The sequence below is a fragment of the Colias croceus genome, chromosome 24 (genome assembly GCF_905220415.1).
Source record: "Colias croceus chromosome 24, ilColCroc2.1".
In the NCBI taxonomy this organism is placed as follows: domain Eukaryota; kingdom Metazoa; phylum Arthropoda; class Insecta; order Lepidoptera; family Pieridae; genus Colias; species Colias croceus.
Window position 1 is genome coordinate 171,241 of NC_059560.1, and position 26,089 is coordinate 197,329.

At 30.4% G+C, this 26,089-nt stretch overlaps 1 protein-coding gene and 1 long non-coding RNA gene across 2 annotated transcripts in view; one reads left to right on the top strand and one right to left on the bottom strand.

The window, feature by feature from the left end:
- LOC123702916 (complexin) overlaps window positions 1–26,089 on the top strand; it is a 169,004-nt gene that overhangs the window by 25,223 nt on the left and 117,692 nt on the right. The gene's annotated exons all lie outside the window — the stretch shown is intronic.
- LOC123702917 lies at window positions 23,687–24,505 on the bottom strand. The gene is made up of 2 exons (XR_006752934.1): window positions 24,447–24,505; window positions 23,687–23,931 (listed from the first exon to the last, which is right to left on the bottom strand). It is a non-coding gene; the product is annotated as an uncharacterized LOC123702917 (long non-coding RNA).

The following is a 26,089-nucleotide window of genomic DNA, read 5'->3' on the forward strand; positions in this document are numbered from 1 at the left end:
AACTGTTAAAATATGGTGTCTTGTTTGACATCAAATAATAAACATCTACCCTCACTTCACATAAAATATAAGCACCTTAAGTGGACTCTGGGAAGACATGGGTTAAAAAGATACAAATAAAAAACCCCACCAACATCATAATATTTAAATTATATTTGCAAGAAGCGTTAATATGTAAATTGATTTGATTTTAATGAAATCTCAATAGATGGCGCTGTTTCAAATTTGTCTTTATACTACTAAATTCATTAAACTGTATCTCTGCCCAAATTACGTAAATGACATAGTTTTTATTTTGTAAAGCTAGATAATAGCATGGCTTACTCGAAACCAACATTTAAACATGAGTCTTTAGATTGTACGCTGTCGCAGTACACGGAATATGTAAGAAAAATAAAGGTTCACAGCTCCTCCCCCGAAGGTGATATCATGATAATATGTTTAAACTATCCTCACCCGACCTCTTAGGAACATTCATGCAAAATTTGAAGTTAATCTATGCAGTACTTTTTGAGATTAGCTCGGAAATATATACAGACAAACCGACAAACAGACAAAAATTCTTAAAACTATATTTTTGGCTTCTATATCGATTATAGATCATGGATTATGTGTTCTTTTAAAAAAATATTCAATGTACAGTTTTGACTTTCCTACGATTTTATTATATGTATAGATTTTGCGAATGCGTTTAATCGATGATATTTAAAAATGTATTTAGAATTTATTGTATACTAAAAACTCCATATTTTTCTTATATCGAAATATACGCTCTCGTAACAATAATATTTCGAAATACCAAACATTTTCAATTTCAATAATACGATTTGTTGTCTACATCATCTCATTGTAACTACAAGCGTAATTTATATGTAGTAATAGATCTATTGATGTTTCACATTTACAGAGCGTTTAATTGCAACTATAAATTGCGTTTGATAATAAATAGCTTGTATTACGGCATGCAGTACGATGTAATCTTTATTTATCACATGCATATTGTATAGGGCAAATATGTAGACTTAATTAAATAGATTATTTTATCTATGCTAATAAATAAACTTGAAGTATCTGAGTATATTTTCATTTAATGTATAGGGATATACGGTTTAAATTTGTCTATTATTATGAATACGTTATAAAAAATAATTGAATAGAAAACTTCGTCCTCTTTTAAATCATAGGTATTTGTCCACGTAATAAGTTCATGCAAATATCCTTCAAAAGTAAACACAATCCTTTTCATATCAAATAAAAAAGAAAATAAATTATGCAGATTAAAAATCTCGTAATGTATTTGCTGACGGTACCAGATAACGTCTGACAGCGTCTACAATTCCAAAGGCATACATATATCCATGTATATGGGTATAAATTTGTATAACGTACAATGTTTCGTAGCGTACATTTCTGACTTAGGCCACTCTAGTTCCAAGGTACAGTCAGCAAACAAGATAAGATCGCTTGACGTTTACAAATGGCTGGCTGAACCTTCAATCGCTCGAGCGCTTCTCTACAGCGATAACATTATGTAAAGCGCTTTATTTGAAACGCTGTTTTAATTATTACATTGTTGCCACAAAGGACTGAGGAGGGGTGTTACTGAGGTTTATTTTGTTCAGTTATGAAAAGGACCTCGAGAGTTCATAATATTTGTATATTATATAGTTTTATTTATTCTACTTTCTATCACGATTTTGGGAGTTTTATACAAGCCTACAAACTCAAACTTTAATAATTTACTGAATTTAAAATAAAAAAAAATTTTTTTATGAACTTTCTATAGCATTCATTCATTCCTGTATAAATCCTGTCAATTTTGTCCTAATTTCACAAAAATAAATACTTTAATGTAAATATAAAAACTTCGATACCTTATCGTGTAATAAGAATAATTCTGTTCACTAAATTTAGGACGGTCTCTTTGAATATTGTTCAACTTCAAAGAAAAGTCTTTTATGTTAGAAGTAGGCTGAAAATAGCATTATACATTATTTGGCTGAAGAAAGGTGAAAGGTTTATAGCCTTTATGGCTAGAGTACCTAGTCTAAATTATGAATTAATTAGGTAGTTAATTAAGTGACATGAATTTTGTGCGTGAAAACGTATAATGATTTATTTTTACCTCAAGAGTATTTTAGAATATTAATAGCACTCTGGTTTTAAAGAAGACAGATTTTATGTTTTGTTTATTTGCTGCAAATTAGCTAACTACTCCATGAAAAGTATTTTATAGAAGAACTTACTTAATATGTCCAATTAGTCTATTGTTTTATTCCCAGTCATTTAGGGAGCGATTAATAATAAAATAATACCTTTAGAACAGATAAAGATATCATATCCCTAATGTCTCTTTTTGTCACATCAGCTTTTCTATTATGTTACGAATATTTTCTTTTTTGTATTTTTTATCTGTATAATGTTTTTTTTCAGAGTTCCCTCCAATTTGTCGCAACGCTTTGTTGAAAATAATCTGCGAATGACATCCGTATCTCAGCATCTGATAACTTTGTTTTGAACAACGTTTTTAATTCGTCTTGTTTAAGAAATATAAAAGATTTGCAGTGTGAAATGTTGAGAGACATTTTGGAAAAGAGAATTCGAAAAGATAAATTTTCGGGTGTTTTACTGTGTACTTGACCTTTTTTAAATTCAAATACACAGTAAAACACCCGAACAGTGACGGTCTCTTTAAATAGTAACATGGCTATAAATACCGAATGTTATAAAGTATCAATCGTATGTAATCGATTACTTATATATTTTCAATTGGAGTTAATAAATATTGTTTCGTTGGAAAATCTGTAATTATATTGTCCTCCTATGCTAGCGAGGGTCATTAACAAGGCCATGAAAAATGGTCATTTCGGTATGAAACACTTCACGTTACTAAGTACCTATACAATAAAAAAAAACATTAACTTTATTTATTACAATTATTATCCACAATTATTTATATTTTGTTTGACTATAATAATTTAATTAATAGCCTGACTCTACATTCACGCGAAATTCATTACTATTCAATCTTTCTTTTTTATTTAGCACGTGTTTCCATTTCTATTGCCACAAAAAGTTTCATGTCTAAATCTGGGCGTTTGTGTATCGTATAATCGTGGAGAGACAATGCAGAGGCGCGGAAACGGGTCAAGGTTCCTCGGAAATGGAAACTTTGGAATAATTCCGCGCAATTATATTTCCGCGTTTCCGCCTCTGTTGGTAAACATGGAAAAAGGGTTTAGGCCGAGTGAATTTGCGGTAATTAGACTTCTTAATGTTTTAAAAGCTTTTAACTAAATAATAAACGTTGTAAGGATAATTAAATAGATGGTTATGATAAGAAAGTACTGCTTAAATTAATTGGACGTTTTGGTAGGAAAGTAAGGATGCATAGAGAACTAAGGGATCTTGATAAAGGTAACTTTATATACGTTAGTTATTGAGTTGCCCTGTTCAAATATAAATATAATGTCAAATTGCGATTCATTAAAGTACAAAAAATGAATGTTGTAAGCTTACTTTCATAATAATTCCTTGAGGGTTGAATTTTGAAAACAATGACGTTGGTTTAGAACGTAAAAAATTGAATATTTAAATGGTTTTCATTTAATTAAATATTCAAACAGAAGAAAAATACGAGTTGTCTGTGAATAATGAAAGAATCGTGAATATTATTCTTTTTCATTTCGTTTATTGGCGATCGTAGAACAGTATTTCGACAAAGAAATATTTTTATTTTTAAATGGGTTAGATCTTCACCTTCATATTCTTATATATTTACTAGTGGTCCGCCCCGGCTTCGCCCGTGGTACCTACATGTTTAAACTATCCTATCTCTCAAATTAGATCAAACTGCACATGGTGTGCGAATTTTATTATAATCAGTTAAGTGGTTTAGGAGTCCATTGAGGACAAACATTGTGACACGAGATTTATATATATTAAGATTTATCATATTATTGCGAATGTGCTCATGGTCATATTATTTTTAAGGGTTAAAAATAATTTAAATGCATATTCCAATCAATTAATATAAAGTAAATGTACCTAAAACAATACTTTTTATCTTACATAAGAAGTTGACATTAACAGTAAAATGCCATCGAAATAAACATCACAATTTAGCAGTGTTCCATCAACGTAATTCTAGGCAATGAAGGAATACATTGCTCCACCATTGAGGCTTAGCATTACGTCGTTATTACTACACAAGCTAATGGAAAGCAACCATAAAGTTTCCGTTGTAGTCCCTTGAGTAGTTTTTTACGTATAAACAGGCTACTAGGAACTAGGAAGTTTACTTAAGAATCAGAGAGTTTACTTCAAGTCACTATATCTTATAAGTGGACAGTTTTTTTAATACTTTGAGTCTCTACATCCGATAAGAGCCGATGTTCTTTTATAGATTTTAGCGTTAAATTATAGTGATGTAATGAAAATTTATTTTCATTTTACATTGAATGTAGACAAAGTTAGATACCTGTTATAAGATGGGCTATTGTATTATATTAATCGTACAGTTCAAGCAATTTCGCAGGATTTCCGAAATAAACAAATGTTTTATTATACAGTTGTTTTATTAAAAAGATAGGACCATGTTTAAGATAAATTAAAATCTGCTGGCTGTACTAAACACACTTTATTTCATACTTCGAATTCATCCATATCTATAGGAAAGTATTTTCATATTGATAGGTGCATATTTAGAGAGTATTAAGTTAGTAGTGAATATTTAGTGTTTCTAGTGGAATTTCCCAATTTCGAGTTTGGAATAATTCCTGGATTATGGCAATAAGCTCTCACAGAGCGCACGGACTTTAGCGTAAGTCAGGAAATGTGTGCTATTAATAATTATGTGCGCTTCTAGCTTCAAAATTCTATGAGGGAATTAGAATTTAGTTATTTAGATGCATTATATTGGTGGTCATAATATATGAACAAATTTATTTAAAAAAAATGTAGAAATAAAAATGTTTATTGGATAGTAAAATGAGATGAAAAAGAAACTACGAACGAAAAGAAAATATATTAAGTTTTCAAAATCACACCGTAACGTACAAACATATTAAATGAATATAATAACTATATCTATGGAGAGCTTTCTCAAAATTTATTTGGTTAAACTAGATTAATGGCTTCATAATTTTCTTTCCCACAGTAGGTAACATGTGCTGAACGCATAGCAGAATACAGGGGAAATTCGTTACCATTCCTGTCCAGTAATATTGGTCTGGAATAGCCCCAAGTTTGAGCTAAGACACACAAGCCGCTTACACAAATGGCTTGAACCAGTAATTTAACAGAAGCATGTGTTTACAGAGAGACCGAAATTTCTCTCTAGCCTAGCTTGTGTGCACTCTATGGTATTATATTGTCTGTGCTTGTGTGCTCCGTTTACACGTGTAACGTAGAAAGAGGAAATATATTTTTTAGGTTTGGTAAAACTGAAATATTCAATAATTATAATTAGAGAATAGTCTGTAAATGTGGTAAAGACAAATAATAATTACGTTTCAATGTTATAGTACAACAATTGTAGAGTAGACTGAATTTTGTTTATGAGTGTTTTATGAAACTTAGGGTTGAATATTTACGAAATTTCTATTTATAAATAAAATAAAAGTTTTGTAGATTTCGTTCTATCATAGCTTTGGATAGATAGATCAATCGCAGATTATATTATGATAGTGATCGAATTTCAGTGCTTATATTTATGAGCCTGTGAGTGTAGGGCCTCCACGCTATTTATCAATCACTAGAGAATATTATATTATATCTAACTGAATTTTTGAATGAACAAGAATAGTACCTACGCTATTTGTTATTTTTAAAGACATAATTTTTTAATCTATTAACAATATAGTTCACTTTTCTTTTAAAAATTAGTTATTAAGTTCCATAAATAAACATATAACATTTAAAGTTTAACAATATCTGCCAAAATTCAAAGCCACCACTAACTTAAAAGATAACCATCACCATCATTCTAATCTTCTGTATACACATAAATAAGAAAAAGGGTATATCTAAATTCCTAGGCATTTTCAAAGTAAATGCTTGACCCATATCTGTCGCTCTGACGTGTGGGCGTGCGGGCAATTAAACGGTCCGGACTTTGATAAAAAACCATTTGATACGTCCAGTCGTGTCGGGTACACTGAGCCAATTTCGAAGATCATTTTTCTTGCTCATCTCTTATATTGAGTCGCTTCTGAGTGGAATAACTGGATATATATTTTCGGTTGATGTTTTGATAAGACTGGGATAAGATATAAGACTGGGATACCTACTGAAATAATATGGCGGTCTAATCGCTTAACAGCGATCTCTACCAGGCTGTAAAAGATAAAGTAAAGGGAAAAATAAATGTTTCTTTCTTTGCTACGAATTGAATTTTATTTACTGTTACTAGCTTTCCACTCGCGGCTTCGCTTGCGTGCACTTTATAGCGTGACCGCCACACATATTTATTTACATCCCCTATATCACTAGCATCAGTTTCTTTATTTATGCTTTCTTTTCTTAATAACAGTTGCATTATGCCCTTCTGAAAATCTGTGATTGTTCAATTATTTAATTGGTTCATTTATTTAATCACGAAAGTGTATATACATTTGTATATAGTACATACCTGCATTTACTTAAGTAGAGCTTATCTAAGTAGAGCTACTTTCGCATTAATAATTTAGATTATTAAACTTGATGTTAGTACGAATAAGGCTGCATCATATTGCTAGGTACTAGGTTTTTTGTTTACATTCATTTTCATTAGTTTTGATAAACATATCGATTTATTTCCCATTACACATTTATACACTTTTTAAAGTCCAAATGTAAGTAAAATTGTAAAATCCCGAATGTGGAATTGAAATAAATCATTGGTATTGATGACGTAATGTGCTCAGACTAATTGCTTGTCACTCATTGGTCGATATCAGTGATTGCTTTGTGCTCGGGTGGCTGCGTCCATTTGTTATGTTTGTAAAAACTGTTGGGATATTTTGGATTAATCTATACTAATATTATAAAGCTGAAGAGTTTGTATGTTTGTTTGTTTGAACGCGCTAATCTTAGGAACTACTGGTCCGATTTGAAAAATTATTTCGGTGTTGAATAGCCCATTCATCGAGGAAGGCTATAGGCTTATATATCATCACGCTAAGACCAACAGGAGCGGAGCCACGCGGATGAAACCGTGGAGTGCAGCTAGTTTGTTTATATGGTGATGACTTCTTTCTTGAATAAATAATTAATAATAAATATTACGGGACAATTTTCACACACGGCACGATCTGATCCCATACCAATTATTATAAGAAAGATTAGATAGTGAATAGACAGTTAAAAGATAGTAGGTATAGTAGAGGTATTGTAAGATTTTTTGAAACTTATCTGAAAAGAAAGTTAGTCATCTGGCCCCATATCAACTATGTCCTGGGATTCGTATTTTTAACAAATAAATTTAGCACAAAATTTTTTATCATCGCTTACAGATAATATTATTAAAGCTTACTGATGTTTGCTAATATAAATTTCAAAAAAGTTCTTATAATAAAGTTACGTATCCGCATCTCTAGTCCAAGTCTAAAATTTGAATAAACAACATTCAAAAATATTCGATTCAATAACCACAATACAAATAATTTAAATTGAATGAAACTAATTTGAGACACACAAACAAGAAAACCCAAATTTAATATAGTAAGTGATTCCGAAATGGTTCAGCAAGTAGACACTCCTTCGATTATATTTTCTAATCAATTAGGCGGCTTAAATCTTATTAATCGTAAGTAAATAAACCCGCTAAGAGCCACTCCATTATTGAAAATTATTATAGAGTTTTTTTCAATGAGGTTAATTAGATTAAAATGAAGAATATTACGTCATAGACAAGTAAAACTTGCACATTATGCCTGTCTATAGGTAAATTCATATGATTATTTTAGTTTTGTTGTTATGTTTGTTTAAAAAATACCTACTTAGTCGGTAGAATAATAAAATATAAAACATAATGAAAAACTAGGACCTCAACTAGGTTTCTATCAAAACACTATTCGCTATATCAAATAATTACCAAATGTGACTAACAGAACATTAAAATGTTTCTATAGTTCAAAGATTTGTACTTATTTTCAATTGAAAAACTCGAATATTATTCAACTTCATAGGTACCGTAATATCTACCTACGTTCGTATGGAAATAATCTTTTGTTTAACAGCTTTACAATCTATTTAATATAGGTACCACCGTACTATGTAATTTAAGGTACTGCTTAAATTCAAATATTCCAATAACCCAATATGTGTACAAGGTTGTCCTACAAGCAATTATAGGTTAATCAAAGATTCCGCCGACCGCTGTCAGCTCTAATACCCAATTAGAGATCCCTGAAGACTTGCCGAATTAACATGTTGAATATGCCAAAATAGCAATAATTTCATGTGAATATATAATGAAAGTCTTAAATGTCTTATACAAATATAGTTAATCGATTAAAAAAGTAGCGTATAACGAAAAAGAAAATGCTTATGAGTCGTAATAAGATTCACAGGAAGACAATTTTAAATAAAATAAAATAAAAATAATATTTATTAGCAAATTTTACATATTCAGTTCACAATTTCAACAATATAGCCGTAGTCGTCATGTTATAACACATTGTGGAAACAGAGTTTTACATTTTATATCTTCATGTTTCAATACGAGAGATGTCTAAACCTTTACATATAACGTTCTAGTAATATGACCAGTTTTTCTACCCAATACATATATTTAACGATCGTATAGTTCGCTATTCTAATCAACAGACATATTATTATAATGTACTTATCTTGAGTTAGTTAATCCATATTTTTGTGTTTAAAATATGTAAATAAACAAAGTTTATTTTGAATTTCACTATCCGAAATAATGCACATTCAAAAATAGGACAATTACAACGAAAAGGACCTCCCAGGCGTACCGTGTGCTCCTAATTGTATGACATTCTGTCTGTATGTAAATGTATTCACACAAAGGTTTATTCTCTTTGTGAACCTTTGCTAGCGAAGCGGCCGAAATTTCCGCCAGGTAATATGTGAATTCTTTGAAAGGGGTTTGTATGAAATAGAATTAGGAAGGCTGAATCTTAAAACGGTTTAGCGAAGTATGATTGGTACTATAATAATGGTTACCTATATTTTTTAAATATGGTAATATTAAATTTAAGTTTTTGTTAAAGAAAAAATTATATACGGCATAAATAGCAATTGTTTATTTGCGGTATAATAATAATGCAAAAAGAAGAAGTTTGCCTTCAAATTTTTCGTTTTTATAAGGATAATTAAAATTTAACTGAAAAGTTGAACAGATTATGCATATTTTGTAAGAAAGTTACTATGATTTCACTTTTTCAGGTAGAGTTAAAATGCTTTACATCAATTTATGTTAAAAATTTCGTATTTATTAAAAAATATTGTATTTTTGATTGGTATGTTATTTTTATATAAGTATATTCTGTGAAAAGCTTCGTACAAAGAATGTAGAATGACATGGAAACAATTATTGTAGTGTTGTTTATACGAGATGCGTTTGTCGAACAAATTGACGGAAGCACAAAAGGCTTTGTATGCACTTATGTTGCAATTTATATAGGGTATCGAATTTCGATATGAATAAAAATAAAAAGATGTATTTCACATAAACAAACATAACTTTTGCTGTAGAAGTATAAAATTACAATTTATAATAACATAATAAATATTGCAGTACTAGCTGTGCCCCGCGGTTTTACCCGCAGTGCTTCGCTCCTGTTTGTCTATAAAGGCTTCCTTGATAAATGGGCTATCTAACACCGAAATAATTTTTTTTAATCGGACCAGATTAGCGCGTTCAAACAAACAAACTTTTCAGCTTTATATTATTAGTATAGATAAAGACAATAGCCACCACGAAAATGGAACTATTGTCAATTTTATGCTGCTGGAAAGTTATGCATATTTCGGATATTCATTTTTACTTATTTTGATTTTAATAATTCGAATCCCTTTTAAAAATTATCGAGTAAAATATAATCGGAATCGAGTATTGATGAAGCACTCAACTCGATATCTCGATTGTAAACAAGGGATTGTCTGAATTAATTATGAATTGGAATTATCGACGAGTTCGGTTATTGTTGAATGTTCAAAACAATATTTCGTATTTATGTGTGTGTGTTGGAAATTAATTTGATTTGTGGAGAGATATTTAGTGTTTGGTTTATTGAATTATAGATTATTTTGTAAACATACTTTCTTTCATATTTTATCGATTTTAATGTGATGACCTACACAAATAACAGAAAATATAGTCAGACAAAACTTTCACAGATACCCAGCTTTATGCAGTTTACCAAAGAAGTTGTGATATCACTGTCTTGGGTTGTCTTTATCTGCTTTTTGCATGTCATAAAAAATACATTTCATGTATCTGGTAGCTGGTATAAACTGTACAGAACTTTTGAAAAAGCATTAGCTTACCATGACATGTACATTGTACACCAATTGCACCAGAACACGTATGTAATGTACAAACAAACTTACCTATTTCTTTTAAACTCTTTTAGCATTTAGAAGTTTAACAAATCGTCGTTGTTTGACGCCACAAAAACGAGTAGAATCCGTATAAACCCGCGAATACACCAAAATTGTATCCGTTTTAGTGTAAAATGGACACAAATTGTCCAGACATGTCCACGGAAGTCTCATTACCATAATTGCAGTTAAATTCAGCAATTTACATGAGGCTGTAGCGGCTACTCGTGATATAATCCGACCATAATTTGCGTGTTAATGGCTTGGATTAGTACGAATTATTTGGATTTAGGAAGAAAAAAATTTTTTTGTTTGTAGTCATTTTTAAAAATTGTGTAATTAACAAACTGTGGAAATGATGTCTAATAAAAGCCTTTAAAGCCTAGTGCTCTATGAAAAACCTACACGGTTTTATGTATTGGCTAAACTTCAATTTCTTTTACAAATTTTACTACACGTGTTTGATATAGATTCTTTATTCAAACTAAATTTTGATATAGGTATAATTTAAAACTATATTATAAAGGTAGTTTGTATTTTATTGCTCTATAGGAATCTATATAATCTATAATCTTATCTATAGCTAAGAAGAATTAGATAAACATGAAGTTAATATTTTAAATCGAAATACACACATTATACCAATTTTCATATTTACAATGTAAACAAGACATCAACTTTAAATAAACCATCATTACTCCAATCTCCATCTTATCACATTTGCATCGATGGTCTTTTAAATAAATCGATACCACAAGTTGGCGACAGCACTTCAACACTTTGGCATCGCGCCATCCATCGATCCGTTATTATTGACTCGAGGAAGTAGGGCATGCAGGCTCGGGCGAAACCGCGTAATGTATTATTTGCTGAATTGTAACCACGTAAGGTTTAATGCGTTATGCATTACGTGGTGCGTGGTGCAATTATTTGAGCTCTTAATTGCTGTGCTTTGTGTTTTTTGTTCAAGGTAAAAGGTATGTAAACAAGCGGATATAGTTTTATTTTAATTATTCGGGAATTAAGTTCGTTTGGAGTCAAATAAAGGGTTAATTGCAGTTATATACGAAATAATTTTGTGTCGCTTTCACGGATAAACCGCTAAATTAATTTTGATAAATTTAAAAAATGTAATGACGATTCAAAAATGCTTCTGTAAGAAATCTAATTGAATAAATAAATGTTTGAGTTTGTAAAATTTAACTTTTATATTATTACAAATACAAGGTTACACAATAATTATTAATAAATATATAGTTTATTTTTTCGAAAAATTACCATTTTTAAGAGAAAAAGGCGATATAAGAAATTTTTATATAAATATAAAATATTTCCTTTAATATAACATAACTGAACTATATATATACATATAACGAATATGGTCCCTTGCTTATTTCCAACTACACTGCTGACATGAAAATTGTTATTGTTAGTAAAGTAATAAAGCTGTTCTGAGACGTTTGTCGCATCTGCTTCTATGATACTTCGGAAATGAAACAATAAATGAAACGCGATTTCTGCTGTTCCTAATTATAATGTTTACTATCATGTACTTACTGGCGTTTGAAGCTACATTTGATATTTGTCTATCACATAATTTTCATAGAGGTAAATAGATTAACGCTGTAAAAACAATACAATTTATTCACTCTGGTTATTAATAGTTCTTTCATCTTTGAAACAGTCGGAGTTCATATTCCTTAAGAAAAATTCACTTTGATCGATCCACCACATTGATCGTTAAGAAAAATGATCTTTCAAAAATTTTAAGTTGGTAAAATAAATACGAAAGTTGCGCGGTCACAGATAATATATTTTATTATTATGTGTAAACAGATTAGGTATTTTTAAGAATTAATAATTCGATACTGTGGAGAAGGACTTAACTTTACGGCGCTCGTGCAAGACCGCTAACAGCCAGTATAATATTATAACGAAAAACAGTAACATAATAATGTTTTCAATTTGAATACGTGTACTGCAAGCCGAAGACACCAGTGTCGGTTAACTTCAAAAGACTGTGTACACAATATGCATATACAAGTACATAAAAGCGTGTGAACACTAATGATGTGCTATACGATATATCCCACGGCTTTATTCCATGAAACCTCTTTTCAATGTGAAATGTATTTAAAAACGTGATATTGTCAAAGGTTTTTATCGTTGCGATAAAGGTTTTGCAAATTCAATAATAAAGGGATCTGATAAACGTCGAAATGTTTTTATGATAGTTTTTTTTCTGACAATACAGACAACAGTTTGGAAGGTTGCACAATTTACGTATCACTACATAGTATAAAATAAAATATATATATATATATATATAATAGATAGAGTAAGATAGAGTGATTCAAGAGGAAGGTTTTAGTATATAATTTATTAGGTTTTAGACAAAGCGGGCGAAGCCGCGGGCGGTAAGCTAGTTATGTATAATGTTGAAAACTATGAGTTTGCACGTATTCAGATTGAAACGCAACGATTGAAATTCAGTTTGCACGTATTTAGTACTGGAAGCATTCAGAAAAGGCAACAATGCGTGAGTTTATTTATGCGAGAACTTACGTATTTTGTGATCTCAAAAACTACGAAAGCAGACCCATAAACTTTCAGTAATATACAATGAAGTTTTAACGTCTAGTAATATTGTTGTAGTAAGTCTTGTAGATAAGTTTATAAGTCCTTATTAGGGATTCAAGTTGCAGGAATTTATAATTATATTTCAGTAAGATGCACCTAAAACTTGACACGGTTGTATTTAATTTGGCCTGCATGTTAAACTCTCAATTATGATTCATTTTTTTCTGGTGGTTCAAGATATTCTTCTAATACTTGCTATATCACTTTCCCCGCATTAATATTGAAAGAATATAATCGACCAAGAGAGTCGTATAATTACAATTCAGCCACACTTCAGTTTATTCTTTCAAATGGACAATTATCATTTACGAATATAATAATAATCTAATATATAAAAATCAATGCCACTTTTCGTTGTAATTCCATAACTCGAGAACGGCTGAACCGATTTCGATAATTCTTTTTTTATTATATTCCTTGAAGTACGAGGATGGTTCTTATGTAGAGAAAACGTTAATATGTACCACGGGCGAAGCCGGGGCGGACCGCTAGTAATAAATAAATACACTACATATGTTACTACATATGTGACGACGCGGTTGGCGCAGTGGTAAAGTAACTGCCTACTGAGCCGACGGTCCCGGGTTCGATCCCCGGTCAGGGCAAATATTTGTGTGATGAACTCAATTATTTGTTCTTGGGTCTGGGTGTTATTATCTATATATGTATTTATTAAATATTATATTTATCGTCGCCTAGTACCCACAACACAAGCCTTAAAATTGAGCTTACTGTGGGACTAGGTCGATTTGTGTAATAATGTCCTATAATATTTATTTATTTATTTTTATTTATATTGTAGTATATATTGTGTAGTAAATATTACTGCCTGAAGTTGCATGTTATTGTAAAAATAAATATATAAATCCCATGATTATTATCGCATCTAGACAGCAGAACGTTGCTTATTATTCTGTCTTCAGATACCGATAAATGTAAACTACATTGGTTTCGTGTTACCGAATGCACGACTATTTTCCGATTTATTTTATTGAGACAACCGAGTTTGCACTTCATTCCAATGCTTTTATTTTACAATGTTTGTGAATGTACACACTGTACACACGTTTCGATGCAATTTGAAATATGTGAATAAGTTGGATTGGTATTAGGATCGTTAATGATGACATAAAAACGTATAAAATAGCAAACTGCTATTTATGATGTACGTCGTCATTAAATTTTTTCGTAAAATTATTGTATCCTTAAAACTATATTGAAATAACAGATAACAATATATTGATGAGCCTGATAAAGACTAAGTTGTAGCGATCTATTGATTTATATGTTTGCTATACAATCTTACTAAGAAGTAATTATGGAATGGTTCAAAAATAATATCGTTTTATTTTTTCCTGTTGTTTCTTTCTAAAAAGCTCTCTTCTGATCTTGTTTCAGCGTTGTATGCATAGTAAGTTATATAGTATGTACATACTATCAATAACGTTATCGCGTATTCGTAATCTGAGTAAAGCGGCTAAAATCCCATTATAAACTATTTTGATTCATCGTGTAGTCAAATTAACATAAATAGGATAGTTTTCTGTACTAATTTACTTAATGCGTAAGAAATTTTTAGAGCTACGCGCGTAGTAAAATCTCGTAGACTTTCGTAGACGATTTTCGTAGACCCTTTATTTTAAGCTATTTCCTAGCTTATTGTCAAATCCATGTTTCTACATACATATAACGCACTGAACTTAAAACATATCTTTTATTTTAAAACAGGAACATCTCACACACCCATAAAAAACAAAAAGCACTTCCTTTTTGCGGTAGAAAATATATCTTCCCACTAGATTTTATTTATCACATGTCTCCTTATGAAGTAGAAGTCTGTAAAGTTTGTAGTAAATACAGCCTTACAGCGGTTGGAGGCGTGCCAAGGGGACTGGGCATCGAGCCAATAGAGCCGAGCGAATATCGAGATTGTGATCCGCTTGTAGGAGGTTGGGCCATGCTAATAGTGGAAATCTGTATGATTGATCTTACGGTATATATTGTTGAAGAGGTTTGAATTTGGTGTGCAGGTTAATACTAATTTACCTGCACATCAAGTTTTTTATTTAAGCCAAATAATGTATTTAATCGTCTCAGTACGTGACGGGGGTTTCTGTATTAAACAAATCTAATAGTTTAAGAATTGAATCGATAAACAATATCAAATATTGAAAACAGCGACAAGTATTGTTGTATATTTTCATTTACGAAATATTATATTAACGACAAAAATGTTAATAATAAGCCGGTCATAAACATTAAAATATTTCATAAATTGTACAGAAATTCGTTCACAATTTTAAAAGGAGAGTACAAAATGAGCCAATACTTTTTAATATCAAAAACCTTTAAAAATCACCAGCGATCCGTATAAAATCTTGACATGACCCATTTACTTTGCGGAAGCTATCACGTAGCATAATCTCAAATATGAATTTCCGAAAGGGAAATAAATATATTATATTTCGAGCGTTTAGAAGTTTGCATGATCATTTATGATTTATGATTTGGACCTTTATCGATTGTAACATTAGTATACTATAATCTATATTGAAGAATAATTGAAAATAAAAATATTGTAAACATATCAAGTCCCTCGTAGTTCGTTTTGGTTCATAGGTAGCAAGATACTTTTAATATAGAGTTTCCATGTACCTATTTCCTGCTCCTGTGTCTCTTTAATATATAAATTTTTAATGTTTCATAGTTCAATGATCATATTGTGGCCTTCTAATTATGTAATACGAGCATTTATCATACATCATAAAAGTTAAACTTTCAAATTTAAAACTATAAAACTAAAATATCTAAACTAACATTTATCGCAAACAGCTGTATAATTCCAAACGTCCAGCATTGATTGCAGCTAAAATAGGTTTTCACTGTAATTCTATTTGGGACGAAATCAATAGAAAATAAAACAAGATTAGCTACCGATATATCTTTCTGCTTTAGCTGTTATGCAATGACCTAGAATCGTGATCTAGACAGATCGAGATATTAATGGAATCTCTACTGGGTGATATTTTAAATAGTGACGTTTTAAGTGAAAATGGAGTACTGAAAATAGAACTCAATGTTATCTGGCACTAATGGACATACATACATTTAACATTTTTAATTTAAATACAAGAACTTTAAAGGAATATTTATATTTGAAGACATTGTATAAAAGCACACTGAGTACCTAAGAAATTTCATGCTATAATATTCGATCTTGGTGCGAGAAATATTCAAAAATTATGCATACAGTTACAGAGGTATAATTTATGCACATTTTATTTTCCATTTTCGAGTCAACGACACGAAATATTCACTTTGTTCATATATTCCTCCGATCGCGGCCAATACAACCTTCAGCTGGCGCACAGCCAAACATATCGATTGTAATACATATATATTTCATATCTTGTAGCATTTGTAAGTTTGTATGTGGATTACCACTGTACCTATTGTTCAATTTAAAAGTCATCTTTACTTTGGAGTGGTTTCGACTAAACTGTAAAAAAGTTCATCTTTTGAACTTTAAATAAAATCGCCTATTAATACAGATGTGAATTACATCTATGCCATATAAGAAGACATGGTTATAAATAATTAAAATTTATATTTTAATATAAGATTTTTCTTATGGATACACATCTTGTGAAGCTTTATACCTTTTTTTAAAGTATAGTTTAATTGTAATTGCGAAATAAAACGTACTACTTACTCTATACGTAAAATATTTTTAATTGCAACATTTTCCAGGAAATAATAAGCATGGAATAAAAAAGCGTTATTGTATTCTTGTGTAGCTTAAAAACAAGTGTACGAGAAGCTCGTATAAGTTCACTTGAGCTTCCCATTTAAAGTCCCGAGAACAATATTCTTATAGTTTTATTTAAAAAATTCCAATTACTTCTTAAATATTTCAGTTTTATATTTGTATCTTGTGTTATGAGAAAGTTGGAATTTTTCGTTATAATGCCATGTAATTAAAGTGAGAGAACAAGTTTGTAAAATGCACAGTTTACATTTGAGCAAGTTTATCTTGAGGGAGTTGATCTTTTATTATTACAGAGGAAATGGGAAGATATCTAAGACTTAATTACTGAACTAGTCGATCGCTCACACCTCTACCCGAGGGATAAAATTAATTCGACATTAGGAATAACGTACATATTTAGGAGTATTATTTAAGTATTTTAGTAAATTCATTTTCAAAATCATTTAATATTTTTCACTTCGTTACAAAGATACATAGATTGCCTATCCTTTGATCTCAAACAAACCCATCAATAATTCACAAAGCTGAATAGATGACGTGTTATCTACTACATAATGTGTTCGGTTCGATGTTAAACTGACGACAATTACATACTGCATGCTTGACAAGCGGTTTGAACGGTCATCATGCTATTGAAGATAATATGCTGTGTGCATTTATTGGTATTTAAATTATCGGGTGCGTTGATTGGCCGTTTGCTTCAAGAGAGACGTTTTAAGATGAAGCTTACACAGTTTAAAGTTCAATATATCGACGAAAAATATACTGAGTTTTGAGTTAGTTTTTGATAATTGTTTCTGTTAATTTAGTATTCAAAATAATAAAAACAACACAGTATTTTATTTGAATGCTCTACAGAGAAAATTTGACATACCATACATCGTATTTTACGTAGTATATCTGTCAACTGTGGTATTTTCAACTACAAGGTGTTTGTTTCCTTAAATGCCGTGCATTTGTTAAATGCATAAAGAGATTTTGAAAATTTGTTTATTTAAAATACATAATCTAGCAAAGGATAAGATATTTTATGATAAGTTTTTTTTTTATATAAAAAGCCTGGCTATTGGCGCAAAAAAATCTCGAATTAACAAGAAACTGAACGACACAGCGTAGGACGGTCTCTAACCAAAGTGATACACGACCTAATTAAAAAGGCAGTGAGCGTCTATGCAAGCCGCTGGGGATTGGAAGCTTTCGAAATGGCCACATTGGACCATGGCTCAGACGACGATGATAACGTTTTAAAATTCTAATTTTATTTCCACATATATTTTCCTGTAGGCTCCGAATCCGGATTACCTTCACGAATAAAACATTGAAAGGGATTGCACGAAAGTATTAAAAATTTAATATCCGGATAAAATTCCGTAGGTTTGCATGATACGGTGAAAGTGAGAATTTGAGCGTTTATCTCTAAGGGAATATAATATTTTTATCATCGTTTTGAGTGCTTTTAGCTCCGTCAGCAATTAAATTGTCCACTGGGGACGAGAGATTTGAATTATAATTCTGTAACTAATGGTTATCTGGTAGCTACGCAGTACATACTCGTGTTATGTTATTGTTATCTCACTGAACTAGTAGTATGCATATAGTTAACACAATCAAGATAAACACAGCATTTGTGTATTTGCTACACAATTGTATCTCACATAATGTGTAGCAAATTGCCATTTGACGTGTGAAGATTACTACAAAACATGTTGTTTTGATTTAGAAAATCATTATATACACCGAGTATTTAGAGAATACGTCGTATCCTCTATCTCTCTCTATTAATATAATTTAAATAAAGTAAATACGGGGTAAGATTTAACTATGGTTAAATGTTACAGAAAGTTTTATTATATAGATCGTTTTAAAATTCAATACATCAGGCTTTAAAATGTCGCGTAATTTATTTCCTATTTTGCGTTAAAGTATAAAAATCTTCGTAAAAATAAATCTATTAATTACAATAGCCAGATGTACGATTTACCATGCTATGTTATTCTGATAAATATTATACAGATTGAAGAGCGGAAATTAACAACTTCGGGAAAATAAACAATCTGCTTTACTAATTAGTAATTTATTACATCGCCTTCGGTTTTGGCTGAACAAGTTTGTTCAGGTAATTAAGAGATATGAAATCATTATCAGGAATGATAGCCTTATTTCGTTTCGTATTTTTGTATGTTACTAGCTGACCTCTTAACGTTGTTCTGTAAAAACACCCTTGTTATTTAGACGTTTAAAAATGGTGACCTATTTGAGACCTATTGTTAGATGACTGTGTACAAAAGTTTGCATAAAATCGACCATTTTATTTTGGAGAATTTTATCTACAAAAATATATAGATTATAGGTAAAATATATTAGTATATATGGTGGATCGTCAATAATTGATTGTCTAAAGTACGGATAAGATTTATTATATGTATATTTATATAATTGTCCTTACCAAAGATAGAAAGAAGGCATAATACATTACAATGTATTATGTATAATTAATTTGATATGAATATATTTTATGACCACTTTAATTATTATAGTCGTAGTATTTTTGAAGTGAAAACTTCTTGAGCGGCGTTGGGTATCGAAAAAGCGTAAGACGGATGTTTTTTTTTTAAGCCCTTATATTCCATGCGTAAGACGGATACCATTCAAAAATATCAAACATGCTGAACATTAATAATCAAGTTTTCACTTCTGCCGGCACTCCCGGAGTGCAACCCGTCTTTTTTTTTTAAAGGGCCATCATAGGTTGTTCGTGCCACTTCTGGATTATAGTCCAGAGACATTTTTATAGTCGTAGTAAAACTATATCATAACTATAGTACGTCAATAAGATGTTATTATTTATTATATTTAAAGACGTTTTATTTGTTCATCATAATGTCGTATATTTCTGGACATTTGTTTACTCTAATAATTGTTTGTTTTGTTACAGGTACTTGAAGGTTAAAGGTTAATAACTTCAATACAATTTTTTATTGTAGCGTGAGTGAAGCTTTATTACTCAATGGATTTACGCTTTTTTGGTGGTATTTTTTATTATATTAGGAAATATTATAGTTGTACGTATATTTTTTTATTAAATTATTTGTAAAGATCAATATGTTTATTATAGGGAATTGTGTTATGGATGCCTTACGTTATATTGCGTTTGCGTGTGTGTGTGTTTTTTTGTATGTATGCGAGAATATCACTATGTAATTTAATAAAGAAACATAAAAACAGACCATTATTGTAAGAGCTTTCTTAATAACAATAAATCTCTTTTCTAATTATTTTTCCCAGTGTTCTCATTCTTCAGCAAGAAATAAATGGTCTTTCTCTGTCTAGTCGTCGCAACTCAGTTTATATACATGCTGTAATAATGTATCTTATAATCTAAATTACATAACTATTGGGTTAGAAGCTGTTATGGTTTAAGTCTCTTGGGGATACATAATACGTTGGACATAAACAAGCTATCAATTAATTCGCTTATATAACAGTAATATAGAAATATGTACCAAATTATTATAAATAATTATATTATTTATATGGAAACTAGCCACTCTTGCATCTTCCGATGAAAATACGAAAACGAAAACTTTAGCAATACTAAATTGCTATTGGCTTTTGTTATTCAGTTATTTCCTGTAAAAAAAAATGTCACGCGTAACGAAAAAATTTTACACTAAATTTTTTTCCAACCCCGATAAAGAAGTTTCACTTCAACAAAGCTCTTGATAATATTATTATTTTTCCTAATAAATCCTTAACTTCATATTTATTTCCTGAATCACTTTAATCACCAAACAATTATAAATAATTACACCACATTATTTTATTTGTATAAAAACCCAGTTAACCTGCGTATAGTTTATACGTTTATAGCCAATAAAACGCTGGCAAAGCGCCAAGCATCGATCGATTCCGTGAACTGTAACATTTGTAACTTTAACTTAGGTGTTCTGGAGAACAATCTGAGTATACTAGCTTAGCTCGTGTCTTCACTTGAGCTTGACTTGAATTTAAGTTGCCTATGTTTTGATATAGACTATTATATATCTCTGTACATTTTTTAGATATCCTTAGATGTGAAAGACATTCTTGATCTGCTTTGTAATACTGGGTAATGGAATTTTCATACTTGCTATAAGAAATAGAAAAGTAATTATTCTTGTACATCATTCAAAATGAAAATAAATATAGCTTTCGTTTCAGGTCAAAAATGAAGCTTTTTAATAGTTTTGATATCGAATACTTTTTATGTATAAACATAAGTTTCGATTAAATATTTTGTTATAGATATTATTTTTGGAAGGTGTGTTTTTATTTTATTTCAAATTAAAACGCATAGCGCAAGATATTGATCGACTTTACCATGTGGTTTGGTTACTAATAGTAAGAACATAGTGTATATATTGGCATCCCAATACTAAATATGTAACATCCAAGTAATCTACATAAATAAATACAATAGCTTATTCAAATTGAAATTCGAGCAACAAGACGGCGCCAGTCGCAGTGTTTGCGGAGATCGACAAATACCAGGTTTGCCTGACTTGGATGTGTTTGAACTGAAGTCTCTTAGCATTACTATATCAACATTAATTTAACTGGATTGCTGGACTTTTCCGGATATTACACGAATTTATGCAACTTTATCTAATACATCTTATACATTCAGGGATTTAATACTTTCCACTGTAGAGTGTTCGAATAATCTGCAAAGATCTATTTTAATAATATTCAAAATTGTATAAATGTTTTAACGTACTTTAATAAAATAAACTTCACACTTTTATAATAAACTATCACTCATTAAAATATCAATTAAAATTCTAAACAGATTTCATTTGGTTTACTGAAAAAAAAACTTACGGTAACTCTATTATAATTACCAAATAATTAAATGTATACAAAAATAAAAACTTATGCAATATAATGTTAAATATAATGTTAAATCATTACACTTCTTTTTAGTCAAATTCAAATTGTCTTTATTTGCTGAATGTAGTTACATAGCTGAGGTACAAATTTTATAGGTTCTTAGACATTCTGCTCGTAGTTGATCGTGCAAATATCTTAAATTATAAATTACATTATACATAATACTTCACACAACACTAGATCTCAATAGGTACCTACATTGCAAAATTATAGTAATAAAATGATTATAAATAGTCGTGTAACACAATACAATTTGGCGACTTAATAATAGTTGCTGATGTGCATAACAGCCTTTGTGCAAACGCAATAATTGAGGTAATGACTGCCACATAATTAATGGTTTCATTAATCAGAGATGCAATCAACTGTGCCTTTGTTACGCTGATGTGCGATATTTTAGATATTTCGTGTAATTAACGTTTGATTATTGTATTTGTATTAGTTAGAATGTGTAAGCTAGCTTCTTTATTCTATCTACCATCTTTTTTCAAAACGTTTGAGATCTTCTGAGAAAATTCTGTTTCTTATTTTTAATGGAATGCTAATATGTATTGGGAATTGTTATTTTTAAACTGCATAGCTTTTTTAACCACATACGATATTAATTATTAATTTTTATTGATTATCTGATTAGAATATAATATGATTGCAATATTCATAAAATCGACGTTATTATTAGCTAGTGTAATTTTGGTATGAGTAAATAATTAAGTTGTTTATTATAAAATAATGTACAAAGCAATACTTTATTTACTTTGTTATTGTATATAATATACAAATACCACTTAATAAATATATATAAAGTTCTGCCAAGAACATTGCAAAAAAAGATTCCATTCCTAATCCCCTTACTGAACAATCCTGTAACATTCAGTCGATGATTTATGAAACAAGATGGCGTCTTATTTGTTTGGAAGAACAAATCGATTCTTTGATCACGTGCCTTCAATATTTCTGTTTCGTGACCGGAGTACGAAGTGCAGTGCAATGATATTATATATAGAAACAAGAGGTAGATACGTTACCAACGCACCAAAACGTAAACCGTGAATTGGTCCTAATTGGGACCAGTGGAATCAGCATTGAGATAATATGAATATGGAGCAGACACCACGAACAAAATCTGTGCGCCAAGCGCGGCGGCGCGGGGCGCGCGAATGGCGGCTAGACAGTCATAGATTATGCGATGTCACTGACTCACCGCTATAGAGGCGACACTTTGTTTCATTCTGTCTATTTTATTGGGTGCCACTCATTACATGCATGTTGACTTGAAATTTTCTTTGTACTTACTTAATATTTATTTTAGGTATAAACTGACTTTACTTAATTTTAATTGTTATTTTTTATATTTAATTTTTCTGTGATTTTATGTATGTTTCTTTGATTATTATTATTTGTGATATGTCAATTTTATATTTTATTATTGTGATTTATATTTCATATTATGTGTATTAGTGATTTTTGTGGGTCTTTGTTACTCTTAAATAAAGAATTTATTATATTATTATTATTTACTACGCGGGGCTAACAATATCTGGCATATAATATAGGATGATGTAAATAGTGACGTCATATGGTATAATTTAATTTTTTTCGCGTTTTAGGTTCAGTCAGGGCTATGGGAAGTTTCATTCCTTACAAAGTGAGCCTTTTTTAGAAAAAAATAAAATAAAAGCCGTTTATTTTTTTTTCCTCAGAACATGTTCCCGGCTCAGAAATTGCTTGTATTGCCAATACTATTGTAGCACACCTTCGGCTAAAATAAATAAAATAATAATAATGTTAGTGATGGCTAAAATAATATTTTATTTGTTATACAAATCCGTAAAATTTTATTATTATTACTAACATCAATACAAGGAACAGCAGACTTCTTTAGAAAACGCCTTCCCGCTTTTGTGGTATATTTATCCTCATCGCGAAAATGCAATGAACAGACGCAAGTTCTATCGGATGGTAACCAGGTTTCTTCACTGCGGTTGTTTTGGACAAATTTTACCCATTTTTCCCTTTCTTCACGGCCCAGACATGGAAACCTTGAATAGAAAAAATATTAAATTTTACTTATCTCTGAACTAGAGGTCGGCCCCGGCTTCGCCCCATATTTCGCAATAAAAAGTAGCCTATGTTCTTTCTCAGGGTCTAAAGATTGTCTGTGCCAAATTTCATCAAAATCGGTCCAGTAGTTTATGAGCCTATTCATTACAATCAAACAAACAAAGTTTTCCTCTTTAAAATATTAGTGCAGATAAATAAATAATAATTCAATTATACCTACGCTCCAGTCAGTAGCTTATACAATATCAATTTAAAACTTGATTAAAATCAATTAACAAAAAAAAATTGGTGATTAAGTAATTGATTTTCATATATCATGATTTTATGCTTTTCTAAATATGTAAAATTATTATTTTATACTATAAAAATATATTACTAACAACACTTATTTCATGCCCAATGTCATATCTTAAATTTTTAATCTATGACAAAATGTCGCCCGCCAAAAATTTTGCTCTAACTAAGTTTTAAAAATTATTATCTAGTTACTTACTGATGAAAAGTTATTCCTTTGCACTTTTCCGTATTATTTGTATTATTTGTGCAATATCGTAACACACACGTAGGCATATTTGATGCGTTTCACTTTAAAACAAATAAAAAATGAGCGTGACGTTCGCGCCAATGAGCGGAGCAAGCGACTGAGTGCAGTTACGCCAGATGACGTATGTTGAGCGGAACATATGTGATGTAGGCGGTATCGTCTCCATATTCATATTATCTCAATGGGAATCAGTCAGATTGTGACTTGTGACAGCGAACGCACATGCTGATATAAACGTTAAAATTATCAATAATGCCTTCTTGTGTGTTCAGAAAGTGCACAAATTACGATAGTAAATTAAAGAAAGATAGAGGAATATCATATCACAGGTAAATGTATTAAAATATTATAATTTTTGAGCAAAAATAACAATTTGCAATTATTAATGAATGACACTTGCTTGACACTTGTATTGAAATAATGAAAGGGATAAAACATTGCTTCAATCACTAGTGTGACAAAGCTAGCGCACACTGTGTTCAAAGATTATCATGTAGATACGATTATTGAAAATAGAACGGTTATTTTATTAATTTCGATTTGGGTAAATACTTGATTATTTTTATATTTAAATCCACACAGTGCATGTAATTAACAAATATATCTATTTATTATATACTTACAATGAAATCGTGATGGCAAAAATGTTTGTTTGCAAAAATGATGTTGAATATACGTAGAGATTATCGCTACTGACGAAAAATGCTATTTGCTTTTCTGTAAATAGCTATTGAACATACATTTTATTTGTGTTTTAGATAAAAAAGGCTTATACTTCATCCTTTCCTTTATTTCATACTTTTTTTCATCTAGGCACCACTATTATTATATCCTACAAGTTGGAGTGATGACCATGTACGGGTTCCGGGAACTGCCTTGAAACGAATAGCGTAAGATCGGTCCGTATGGAGTTCTATAAGGAGGACTATGCTCAGCAGTGGGTGTTTATCGGGTGAAATGATGATGACCGAAAACGAACACCATAGCTAGTAATAAATGCTTAATACAGTTATATCTCCAAAAAAGTTTTTTTTTCATTTTAATACAACTTCATAATAATAATTAAATAGTAAATGAAATTGTCACATTTGTTTACGTGTGCAGGAAACGTAACATCTATAACATTGAACCTTCTGTGTCGTTAGTCTATGCCAATTGCCATGGCAACTATTTGTTTATTTATATTTAATTGGTGAATTCTTGTGACTTTTGCTTACACCTGCGCGGAAGTGACAAACTATCTTTGTCTTTTTTGTTTATATCATTTTATTAGAGCCATCTCTCTTATACAGTCTGTCAATGTAATAAATTAAGTAAAATGAAACTTGTATTTGTGTGTGCCTGACACTGCATAGGAAGCATTTTTTTTGGATATCTTGTGAGTATATAACGTATCTATACATAAAATATCATTGGTGCAGTGGCCATTTATAGGCATAATCGGATATTTGAGATTACTTTATCAGTGGGCTTTTGATTCGCTTTGGGTTTCCTGTGGGAAATTTTATTGTGATGTTTTAGGGAGATAAGATGAAGTCGTTTATTCGTAAGAGCAACTATGGAGTTTCTTGCCGGTTCTTCTCCATAGATAC